Here is a 12407-nt window from a genome sequence, read left to right as displayed (position 1 = left end):
TGTGATACATATCTCGATACACTGAGCTTTCAATTCGATATGATTCTGTATGATATATTTCAAATCAATTCGATACGATTCAATAAAAAATAAAGGCTAAATCACGGCTGCGATACTAAAAGTCTTTGTTAAACCACTTTTTGTGCAAAGTTCATATGAAACACAAACATTTTAATCATCAAAACAGTGAAAATGTCAAATTTGTCTCATAAACAAGTTTCCGTCCTCTGAACAAACAACAAAACTGCAGCTATAACAAAATAATTTAGTAAAATATAACAAAAAATACTCTTGGCGATATATTGATACAGCAGCCTACTATACTGATACTGTATCAGCACATTAAACGATACGATATATCAATATTTTGATATTTTTGTACACCCCTACTTTTAGCACATCTTCCATAATGCAATTTTTTTTTTTTAAATACGCTCTTTTCAGGATAATATTTTCACGGACCGGCTGCGTATAGGAGCAGACACGGTCTGTGCAGCGTACAGGAGGAGACGGGGTCCGTGAGGCATGGTTTAACCCTGGTTAAATCCTGTTTTAGTCCTGGTTTAGTTCTCGTTTTAAACCTAGTTTAGTCCTGGTTTAGTGCTGGTCTTAGTTCTGGTTTAGAAGCGCGAGAAACATGGGAGATGGCACAGACCACGTAGCGTATGGGAGGGGTCATGCTTTCTCGGCCCGGTACCAAAAGACCTATGGCCTGGTACCTGTCCACAGCCCGGGGGTTGGGGACCCCTGGTCTAAGCCCCTATCCATGCTTCCAAAATGTGATGAGAGCAGTCAGTAGGCTCTATTCACACTTATGTCACAAAACCGGAAGACGTTTGGAAACATGCGGATGACGACTTCCTTTGGGCTCCGTCGATGATAGAAAATCTCGGAAAACTGAGAAACTGGCCCGATTTTCTTCACCTAGACGTCATTGTATTCTTTCTTTTTTCCTATATAAATTGTCTATTTATTTGTGTATTACAAAAACGGCTGCCTTTAAGTTACATCGAAGCGGCGATTAGTCATGTCCCCCATGGAAAATCTTCGACAGGTTGTTAAGACCGCTGCTGCTGAATCCACGGTTTAATCCCATGCCCAGTGTCGGTAACTCCACCAGAATTCGTCATCCGCATGTTTCCAATGTCTTCTGGTAAGAGTGAATAGAACCTATTGACAGACAAGTACGGCCACATCCTGAGCTCTACAGTTACATAGGAAGGGCGTCTTTAAAGTTGTACCTTACAACAAAACGACAACATCCAGACATTACTCAGGCTTTGTCCCTTAGGTCGCCAACTTTCCATCAACAACCTCACACGCCCCTTTCTCCACTTCCTATAGGGCAATGTCAGTATTAATCCTTTATTGTTACATTGCACGCTTCGTGTGTTTTAATTAATATTCCACACAATGCTAACCCGGGCATGCTTCATCACAATTTAAAACCAGCTTACGCAGCGCTCCATCCAGCATCTATTGATCTAAACTAAGAACAAGGAAACAACCACACGTGAAAGTAGGTGTGCGGTCATACATACTAAACTTGAAAACTGCCCCCGGGGGAACAAAGATAGCGTGACGTTGTGTAAAGAAGACGTCTGACTCGGTTGATCAAACACAGATAGTAACGTGCTAGGAGATGCATTTTGACCTTGCAGCGGACAGCTAAAGGCTTTTGTTAGATCAGTGGAGCTCCATGGGTTCAGTGGTATGTCTTTTATTCAATTTATGCTCACACTCTATGAGACCGCGCAGGCCAGTGTGGCAGCGCCTGGAGGCAAGCATCAAAGAGGAGCGAGGAGGTAGTTACGGAGATGGTTTTGTTAAGAAGAGGTGGTAAATATATCAGTACTGGTGCGATATCAAAGGGTTTTACTATATTACAGTGTTCGATTAGGGTCCTATGTGATGCAAAATTGACTCTTGTGAGCTTTAAGTCATGTTTGAACGTTGTTTTCGAATCAAAAACATACCTGGAGTTGTTTTCGCAAAATGTACAGTTTGTGTTCATTGCCCTTCTAAGATGATTCTTTAGCGGATAAGAGCGATTTAGAAGTTCGTAGCAGATTTCCCTTTGCTTGTTGGTGATTTGTGAGGTCACGTCCGTACTTTTTTCCATGGAATATTGTCAATACAGTCAGGCTGCTGACAGCGCACGAGTAGGGCTCCGTTTAGGAGGTGCACTTGTGGTGATAGTCGCTCTTTTTTCGTGGCGACTCATTATTAAACAAGTTTAATTTAAGATGAAGCCAAGTCAGATCCTTTTGAAAAGTTTTTCAAAGATTGGTGCGCAGCGTCTTCACTCACGCCTGCTCAAGTCGACATCTTCAGGTGCGGCCCTGTCCTGCCGCTTGCCCAGTTTAGGCTCCACTAATGACATCACTCTGCAGCCAATAAAACAGTGGCAGGTGTAACCCTGTCGTCATATCACCGAACACATCTCAGAACGCCTAATAAACAAAATGTGAACTAAAACGTGTTAAATTAATACTATTGAGTTTGGAAAAATATCAGAATAAATTTATATTTTTGTTTATTAAAATAAAATGGCAAATACTGGTAGGTACTATTTTGTCTACAAATATTGGTTGTGATATGTCCCCACTTTCCCTATGCAAACCTACAGCCTTGCCTCTGAGAGTCGAAACTGAGACAAGACCAAGACTTTTAAAGGTCGAGAGCGAGACAAGACCGAAACCACGACTCATCAAGACCAGCTTTGTCATTTTCTACATTGATTTGTATGTTACACTTATTTTGGGACATTTATATCAATGACACATTTATATCAACATTTATTATAAATTTATCTCTGATTAATGTTCATTTATGTTTAAAATAGGCCAAGCAAACTGTGCTGTAATTAAACACTCTGCGCCCCTTTTTTGGACCCTCACTCACAGTTTGAGAACCTCTTCTTTAATCCCACTTCCACTGGCACTTTACAGAAAACAACTTCAGTTAATCAAGTGGGTTTTTTCAAGTTCATAACATTTGCATTATCTTACTGGTTTTGCAGTGATATTGAGCAGACTGCACATTCATCGGCCGTAATGAAATATGATTGCACTCGTCGAGTGTCAGTTCTTGTCTTGAGTCCGAGACAAGAACAAAACCAAGAGTCATCAAGCCCAAGACAAGACCGAGTCTAAATGTGCTTGAGTTCGAGATGAGACCAAGACCATAAAAAGCAGTCTCAAAGCCGGTGTCAAAAGCAAGATCGGTCTCGAGTACCACGACACTATGACTAATTAACTAACTAATGACATCTACATCTCCAAAACTCAATATTGAAATGATACTGGATGATTCATCATTGATTTGATATAGAACAAAAACCCAAATATTTAGAACCAAATTTTTTCCAAGCTGATGACGGACCCCCCACAAGAAAAGTTACACAATACACTCTTAACATTTAAATAATAAAACAATCTAGTATCAGTAAGCCTACATTTACTGTATTTTCACTAATGCAAATCAAGTTTGAAACATTTTTATTATGCTGCAAGAACTCACTTATGTAATTTTATAGAACAACCTCGACCACCTGACTTTATCAAGCCTGGTTTATCTTATCTTATCTACAATGTTTTGCTAACAATTTTGTCTCTCTTCAAACTTAATTAGGTTGACGTCTGACAGCCTTATTATCTTAACAGTGTCTTTCTGGTTATTGGCAAGGGAGCGGGTTGTTTGACAAATTAAGTTCAAAGTATTACTGAGGGTTCAAAAGTTGTCATCTGTAAAGTTTTAAAGGTCCTATATTATGCAAAATGGACTCTTGTGAAGTCTAAGTCATGTTATAATGTTGTTCCGTCATCAAAGACATACCAGGAGTCATTTGAGATGTTTGAGTGACCTTTTATTATTAGTCTGTCTACATCTCCAAAGCACAAAATGCTCCACCTTGTGATGTCATGAAACAGAAGTTTCAGAAGAACAGCTACCTTTTACTTTTTGTTCACTAGAAATCTGCAATTTCAGGATGGAAATTATCCAAATGATTCTAATGAAGGTGCATGGAGTGTTTCCTGTTTGTGAGAAGAACTCAGTTTAAATATGCAGGATTTGTCTGTTAAACATGTGAATGATACAAAACAACTCCAGGTCTGTTGGGCCCTTTAAGATACTCTTACTTGAATAATCTCTTAAACCACGACTTCTTACTTCTTCTTGAGTAATATTATTTTGAAGTACCATTACTTTTCCACCATCCATCCATTTTCTTCCGCTTATCTCGGGCCAGGTCGCAGGGGCATCAGTCTAAGCAGGGACTCCCAGACTTCCTTCACCGCAGACACTTCCTCCAGCTCCTCCAGGGGGACCCTGAGCGGTTCCCAGGCCAGCCCAGAGACATAGTCCCTCCAGCGTGTCCAGGGTCTTCCCAGGACGTTCCTACCCTCACCTACAGTCATGAGCTCTGGGTAATGACTGAAAGGATAAGATCGCAGATACAAGCGGTTAAAATGAGTTTCCTCCGCAGGGTGGCTGGGTGCTCACTTAGAGATAGAGTGAGGAGCTCAGTCACACGGGAGGAGCTCGGAGTAGAGCCGCTGCTCCTCCACGTCGAGAGGAGCAGCTGAGGTGGCTCGGGGATCTGTTCTAGATGCCTCCTGGGCTCCTCCCTTGGGATGTGTTCCGGGCATGTCCCACCGGGAGGAGGCCCCGGGGAAGACCCAGGACAGTTACTCTTACTTTAGTAAGACTAGTGTGACTAAATCTGAAAAATATTTATACTGTATAACACATATATTATATTTTTTTATTATTATTATTATTATTATTAGTAGTAGTAGTAGTAGTAGTAGTAGTAGTAGTAGTAGTAGTAGTAGTAGTAGTAGTAGTAGTAGTAGTAGTAGTAGTAGTAGTAGTAGTAGTAGTAGTAGTAGTAGTAGCAGTAGTAGTAGCAGTAGTAGTAGTAGTAGTAGTAGTAGTAGTAGTAGTAGTAGTAGTAGTCAGTAGTAGTAGTAGTAGTAGTAGTAGTAGTCAGTAGTAGTAGCAGTAGTAGTAGTAGTAGTAGTAAGTAGTAGTAGTAGTAGTAGTAGTAGTAGTAGTAGTAGTAGTAGTAGTAGTAGCAGTAGTAGTAGTAGTAGTAGTAGTAGTAGCAGTAGTAGTAGTAGTAGTAGTAGCAGTAGGTAGTAGTAGCAGTAGGTAGTAGTAGTAGTAGGTAGTAGTAGTAGTAGTAGTAGTAGTAGTAGCAGTAGTAGTAGCAGCAGTAGCAGTAGTAGCAGCAGCAGTAGCAGTAGTAATAGTAGTAGTAGTAATAGCAGTAGTAGTAGTAGTAGTAGTAGCAGTAGTAGTAGTAGCAGTAGCAGTAGTAGTAACAGCAGTAGTAGTAGTAGTAGTAGTAGTAGTAGTAGTAGTAGTAGTAGTAGCAGCAGTAGTAGCAGCAGCAGTAGCAGTAGTAATAGTAGTAGTAGTAGTAGTAGTAGTAGTAGTAGTAGTAGCAGTAGTAGTAGTAGTCAGTAGTAGTAGTAGTAGTAGTAGTAGTAGCAGTAGCAGTAGTAGTAAGTAGTAGCAGTAGTAGTAGTAGTAGTAGTATTAGTAGTGTTTTTGGCTACTCTTCCCACCTCTGAAGACCATTTGAAAACCCTGACCCTGTATAACACATCGGAGGCTGTTGGTGAAACTTGCTGGCGTAAGCACATGGAGTCCATATTCTAATAGTGTTTAAAGTAGAGCGCCTGAGTACTGCCCTGGAAATGTGACTAATTGGTTGTTAGTACTAAATATTCTGGTTTCATGAGAAAAGCCTTGATCTATAAAAGCAAATTAGACAAATGCAAATCCAAATACATTTACATAATTGCTTATATAACCCCAGGCGTTTCAGATAAATACATTCGGTGCGTGTTCGGTATCGTTGTTGTGTTGGGTTCTTCGCCATTGTTTGAAGTCAGCACTTAGCAACCTGACTTCATTTAGATTTCTTAATTAAAAAGGCGCTGCACCTGTATTTTTCGGTCTTAGAAACATGAAAAACAAAATTAGTTTATGGTTTTCAGTGGTCCAAAGTTCTTCCTCCCTCACTTTATGCATTCTAAGTATCCTAATTATTCATAGAGATGAGTTTATAAGCATTTTTCACAACTTTAAAAGGCCAGAGCCAAGTTAAACTTGAACGAACCTGGAAGTAAACATAGACCAAACCTGAAGTAAACCTGGACCTAACCTGGACCAAACGTGAAGTAAGCCTGGACTAAACCTGGACTAAACCAAAATTAAAACCTGGACCATACCAGAAGTAAGCCTGGACTAAACTAGGGCTAAACCTTTACTAAACCTGTACTAAACCAGAACTACACCTTGACTAAACCAGACCTAAACCATTAGAAGAATAGGAACTATCTAAATCTACATCAAGACGAAACCAGGACAGGACATCAACATGAACCCTGGACTAAATCTACTCTAAATCTGGACTAAATCAGAACTAAACCTGGACTAAACCTGTACTAAACCAGAATTAAACCTGTACTAAACCTGAACTAAACCAGGAGAAGAATAGGACCAATCTAAGTTTACATCAAGACGAAATATGGACTAAACTTAGACTAAACCTGGACTAAACATGGTCTAAACAAACAAGTACTAAACCTGGACTAAACCAGAACTAAACCAGAAGTAAATCAGAAGAAGAATAGGACCTAAATCTACATCAAGACAAAACCAGGACTAAACCAGGACTAAACCTGGACTAAACATGGACTAAACCAGGACTAAACCAGGACTAAACCTGGACTAAACCAGGACTAAACCTGGACTAAACCTGGACTAAACCAGAACTAAGCCTGGACTAAAACTGGACTAAAGCAGGACTAAAGCAGGACTAAACCTGGACTAAACCTGGACTAAACCTGGACTAAACCTGGACTAAACCAGAACTAAGCCTGGACTAAAACTGGACTAAAGCAGGACCAATCTAAGTCTACATCAAGACAAAACCGGGACTAAATTTACTCTAAACCTGGACTAAATCAACACTAAACCTGGACTAAACATGTTATAAACCTGGTCTAAACAAGAACTAAACCTAGAGTAAATCTGGGCTAAACCAGAACTAAGGTTGATTAAACCTTGACTAAACTTTGACAAACCAGAACTAAACAAGAACTAAACCACGACAAGAATAGGACCACTTTAGGGCTACATCAAGATGAAACCAGGACTAAACCTGGATTAAACCAGAACTAAACCAGAACCAGACCAGAACATATACTCAAAACTAAACCAGGACCAAACCAGGCCAAGAGTGAGTCCAGACTATAGCCCCTCCATGTTATTTCCACATAATCCTTATTACATTTCGCAGGTGATCTTGTTGTTTGTTTGAATCTTTAAACCTTTTTCCTCGTAAGCAGATTGCCGGAAAAACCTCCAAATTGTATAAAGTGTGATTACTGCACCATTTTATCTCATCGGACGTTACATAAATTTGAAAACCGCCTGAAGACGTGCGCATTCTTCTCTTCCGAAAACCATGTGTGCTTTCCTGCTCGGGTCTGGACTCGTTTAAACTTTGTGACCTGCGCATTTGCGATCCTACAAACATTATAGACATCTACGGACGTTATCGTAAATATATAATGATATGTTTTGATCTCGTTCAAATAAACTACGAGCGTGTATCCGCGTTGTGAATGAAGGCGATGACAGCCGCGTGATTGGGCCGCGGGTTAGCGGGTTAGCGGTTACCGCGCACCGCAGCCCGAGGGGGAAAAAAGTCGACAATTAATACAGTGTGTTTTCCAACGCACAAAAGCCTGGAAGTGCGTCTCACATATCTCATACATTATGCATCTATGACATAATAATAAATAAGATGGATAGGTGCATGCTGGGAGATTGAGTTTCCTGGTCATTAGATACAGACAGAGAGTCAATAAGCATTTACTGTTTGTATATTTGTGTATATTTGTATGTATTTGTGCAGTATGTTTTGTATATTTTGTGTATTTTTATAGGGTTTGGACAATGTTTGGTTTTCTAGGAACAGTAGTAGTACAATCAGGATATAGACTCGTACAAATGTAAATATAAGTAGTATAAGTACTATAAGTAATATAATAGTAAGAGTAGTAGTAGTAATGGTAGCGGTAGCGAAGTAGTTGTAGTAGCTTTAGTGGTAATAGAGATGGTAGTGGTAGTAGTGTTAATAGAAGTAGTAGTAGTAGTAGTAGTAGTATTAGTAGTAGCAGCAGCAATAGCAGTAGTAGTTTGGTAGTGCACGTAATTACGGAAGTACACTACTATAAATAAAAGTAATAGGAGTAGTAGCAGTAGCGGTTGCAGCAGAAGTAGTAGTAGTAGTAGTAGGAGTAGTAGTGATAGCAGTAGTCGTAGTAGTAGTAATTGTAGTAGTAGCAGTGGCAGTAGTAGTAGCAGTAGTAGAAGTAGTAGTAGTAATAGTAGTAGTAGCAGTGGCAGTAGTAGTGGTAGTAGTAGAAGTAGTAGTAGTAATAGTAGTAGTAGCAATGGCAGTAGTAGTAGTAGCAGTGGCAGTAGTAGTAGTAGTAGTAGTAGTAGTAGTAGCAGTGGCAGTAGTAGTAGTAGTAGTAGTAGTAAGTAGTAGTAGTAGTAGTAATAGTAGTAGTAGCAGTGGCAGTAGTAGTGGTAGTAGTAGTAGTAGTAGTAGTAATAGTAGTAGTAGCAGTGGCAGTAGTAGTAGTAGCAGTGGCAGTAGTAGTGGTAGTAGAAGAAGTAGTAGTAGTAATAGTAGTAGTAGCAATGGCAGTAGTAGTAGTAGCAGTGGCAGTAGTAGTAGTAATAGTAGTAGTAGCAGTGGCAGTAGTAGTGGTAGTAGTAGAAGTAGTAGTAGTAATAGTAGTAGTAGCAGTGGCAGTAGTAGTGGTAGTAGTAGAAGTAGTAGTGGTAGTAGTAGTAGTAGTAGTAGTAGTAGTAGTAGTAGTAGTAGTAGTAGTAGTAGTAGTAGTAGTAGTAGTAGCAGTGGCAGTAGTAGTAGTAGTAGTAGTAAGTAGTAGTAGTAATAGTAGTAGTAGTAGTAGTAGTAGTAGTAGTAGTAGTAGTAGCAGTGGCAGTAGTAGTAGTAGTAGTAGAGTAGTAGTAGTAGTAGTAGTAGTAGTAGTAGTAGTAGTAGTAGTAGTAGTAGTAGTAGTAGTAGTAGCAGTGGCAGTGGCAGTAGGAGTAGTAGTAGTAGAAGTAGCAGTAGTGATAGCAGTAGTAGTCTGGTAGTTTATGTAATCATGGAAGTACACTGCCATAAATAAAAGTATAATAGTTGTAGTAGGAGCAGTAGCCATAGTAGCAGTGTAAGCAGTGGTAACTACTATTACTAAAAAGTAGTAGTAGTAGGAGTAGTAGTAGTCTGGTAGTTGATGCTATAAGTAAAAGTAGGGCAAATAGTAGTAGTAGTAGTAACGATAGCAGTAGTAGTCTGATAGTTTACATAATCAGCAAAGTACACTGGTATAAGTAAAAGTAGGCCTAGTGGGAGTAGTAGTGGTAATAGTAGTAGTAGCAGCAGCAGTTGTAGTAACAGTAGTAGTAGTAGTAGTACTATATAACAGGACCATTGTAATATAGGGTGATCAGCTCTACCTTTTTAGTACTAATTTTGTGTACTTATATTGCGTTGTAAAATGATAATTACTTAACACATTTTAATAAGTGTGATATGATCAGGGCGGAGAAAATGAATGATAAAAGTAAAATGCAAATAACCCTGAGAGAAAAACACCAGAAAACAGCTCTGAACCCTAGAACTTTGCCTTTTCATTTTAACTCGGATTTAATTAAAAGAGACCTCCAAAAAAAAAAAAAAAAAATCTAAATTTCTCCCAAACTCTGGAGAAAAGTTCTGTCCCAAATTGAGTCACAAATTTACGCGTAACACATTTTTTTTAGACTTTAACCATGATTTCAACAAATTAAAGGTGTTTTCTTATATTTTTATTTGTCAGATAATAACTTTTGTGTACATTAGAGGAGTTTTGCTACGTCACAGTCACGATTTCCAACCAGAAAGTGAAATTTTAAACTTAAAAAATAGCCAAATTGGGAAAATGAGAGTGAATGTTTTTTTTGCTAAAATCTTAAATATAATGATCTTAGCTGTGTTTTACTGAAATGAGAAGCCTGACCTGACATAGGCGTTTAAACACGAGCGATGATTGCGTAAACAGTGTTATCTAAAATGCTCAGAAGGGCTTTCGAGATGAAGACAAACTATTATTGAGCCCCTATCGTGAGCTTTCATTCATATAAGTCGGTCGGTCCACACCTTTCGTATGTGTTTGTGACAGATAACTTTGTAATACTCTTGCAAATCTAATGAAATGAGCTGCTGTGTCCTGCCTGTTTAAGATCACTGCAGTTTGACTTTCTACATTCACACCAGGCCTGATTGTAATGAAGACCAATTAGTTTCTCTTGATAATATCACCGGGATTTATTTACTGTCACGCACAAATCAGTTTCGGCAATGTCAACTTTCCCTACTGAGATAACAAAGTGTACATTAAAGGGGCCACATAATGTCATTTTCTGATCTAAGTTGTAAAGTTGTTTTCTCATCAAAAACATACTTGGAGTTGTGTTTTGTTTTGTTTCATTCACACATGTTTAACACAAAAATCCTGCATGTTTGGGCTTTGAGTTCTTCTCTCAAACAGAAAACACTCAGCCTCAGCTTTGAGCTCCGGTCCTGCTGTGGGCTCTGAGCCTCTGGTCTGGTCCCGGCCTGGTCTCAGTCTCAGTCCCGGTCTCAGTCTCGGTCTGGTCCTGGTCTGGTCCCGGTCTGGTCCCGGTCTCAGTCCCGCTCTGGTCTCAGTCTCGGTCTGGTCCCGGTCTGGTCTCGGTCTAGTCTTGATCTCAGTCCCGCTCTGGTCCCGGTCTGGTCCCGGACCTGGATCAGTCCTGGTTCAGTCCGTATGCAGCGCAAACGTTCGGCATCGCAGTCATGGAAACAGCCTTTATCCATTTTTTCCATCATTCATTTAAACACAAAATCGAAAACTGAAAAAACGAATCGTTATCCGTTTTTTCATTTTGGTTTTGGAGACAAATAATGAAGAAAACTGTTGTTTTTTCGTTTTCTTATTTTTGGTTTTATATTGAAAAACAAATGAACGAATGATACATGGATTCATTTTCTGATCCGTTATAACGTTTCCTCATCACAAACAGACCTGGAGTTGTGTTTTGTTTCATTCCCACATGTTGTTCCACCTTCTTTGTCATGTGGTAATACAGGAAGTTCTCCACTGTGTTTTTAAACTCCATACACCTTCACTAGAATAATTTGAATTATTTTAGCAATGGATATTATACAAAAAAGAATATATTACAATATTTTTTGGACTATAAGGTGCATGTAAAATCCTTTAATTTTCTCATAAAAATCAACAGTGCGCCTTATGTATTAATTCTGGTTGTGTTTACTGACCTCGAAGTGATTTTATGTGGTACATGATGCTCAAAAAACTGTCAAAATGTTTTAGTATGACTTTGGTAATCTATGAAGTCGCACCGTTTGATGGATTGTCGGAGTGTTACAGTTACGGAAGTCTGGAGCCTCAAGTGTTAAGAGCGAGGTATTTTTTCAGCGCTTATAGTTTATGCAAATGAGCCATGTGGTTTTAAGTTTTGTTTCTGTAAAATGAAAACAAATGTGCGCAAAGCTGCATTAAACACATTATTACTCAATGTATATTTGAGTCATCCTCATTGGAAAAAAAAAATAAAAAAAACTTAAATTATCCATCACATTCACATTCATAACACACATTCACCAAGACAGGGAGGCAACACCGGGCGAATTACACCACGATCTGCCAATGGATCATGGACGCCTGGACTAAGGATCAGTCTCAAGTGTCGTCTGTTTGTTTCGCTTAATGCGCTTTATCATTCCGGTGCACCTTATGTATGAAAATAGACGAGAGAATTCAACATTATTGATATTGCGCCTTATAATCCAGGTGCGCCTTATAGTCTGAAAAATACGGTATATCTTTTAAATGAGAAAAAGTCCTCCAAATGTTGTGTGTAAAATCCCTCAGGCGTCAAGGTAGAATCCAAGACAAAAGGAGAAATTCAATTTGTCAACTGGACAAAAGTTTATTTTGGTTGAATATGTTTTGCAGTTTATCCAAGCTGCTTCTTCAGTTCTGGTCAGACGCTGGTGGACACTTCCTTATATCTGCCTGAAGGGAGGAGCTAACTACACTGAAACTACTCTGAAACTAACGCAACTTCATTAGTGTTTTTGTTTGTAGATCGGCCTTTTGAGCTTGCACTGAATGTGGGTTCATATTAGCAGAATCATTCAGGTCCATAATGGAGCTTTCACACCTCTGGACCTGACCTGACTATCCCCGTTGTTTACGTTGTTTAGATTTAGGATGTCGAAAACCATAATTACTAGAGGGCCCGCTAACTGC

The 12407-nt window shown here is 39.2% G+C and overlaps 1 protein-coding gene across 1 annotated transcript in view; it reads left to right on the top strand.

Annotated features, from left to right (window-relative positions):
- LOC110159514 (melanopsin-A-like) overlaps positions 1-12407 on the top strand; it is a 170616-nt gene that overhangs the window by 82231 nt on the left and 75978 nt on the right. The gene's annotated exons all lie outside the window — the stretch shown is intronic.

The sequence above is a fragment of the Boleophthalmus pectinirostris genome, unplaced genomic scaffold (assembly GCF_026225935.1).
Source record: "Boleophthalmus pectinirostris isolate CB_2022bp ecotype Guang Dong unplaced genomic scaffold, ASM2622593v1 HiC_scaffold_14, whole genome shotgun sequence".
Lineage (NCBI taxonomy): Eukaryota > Metazoa > Chordata > Actinopteri > Gobiiformes > Gobiidae > Boleophthalmus > Boleophthalmus pectinirostris.
This window is presented reverse-complemented; position numbering and strand designations above follow the sequence as displayed.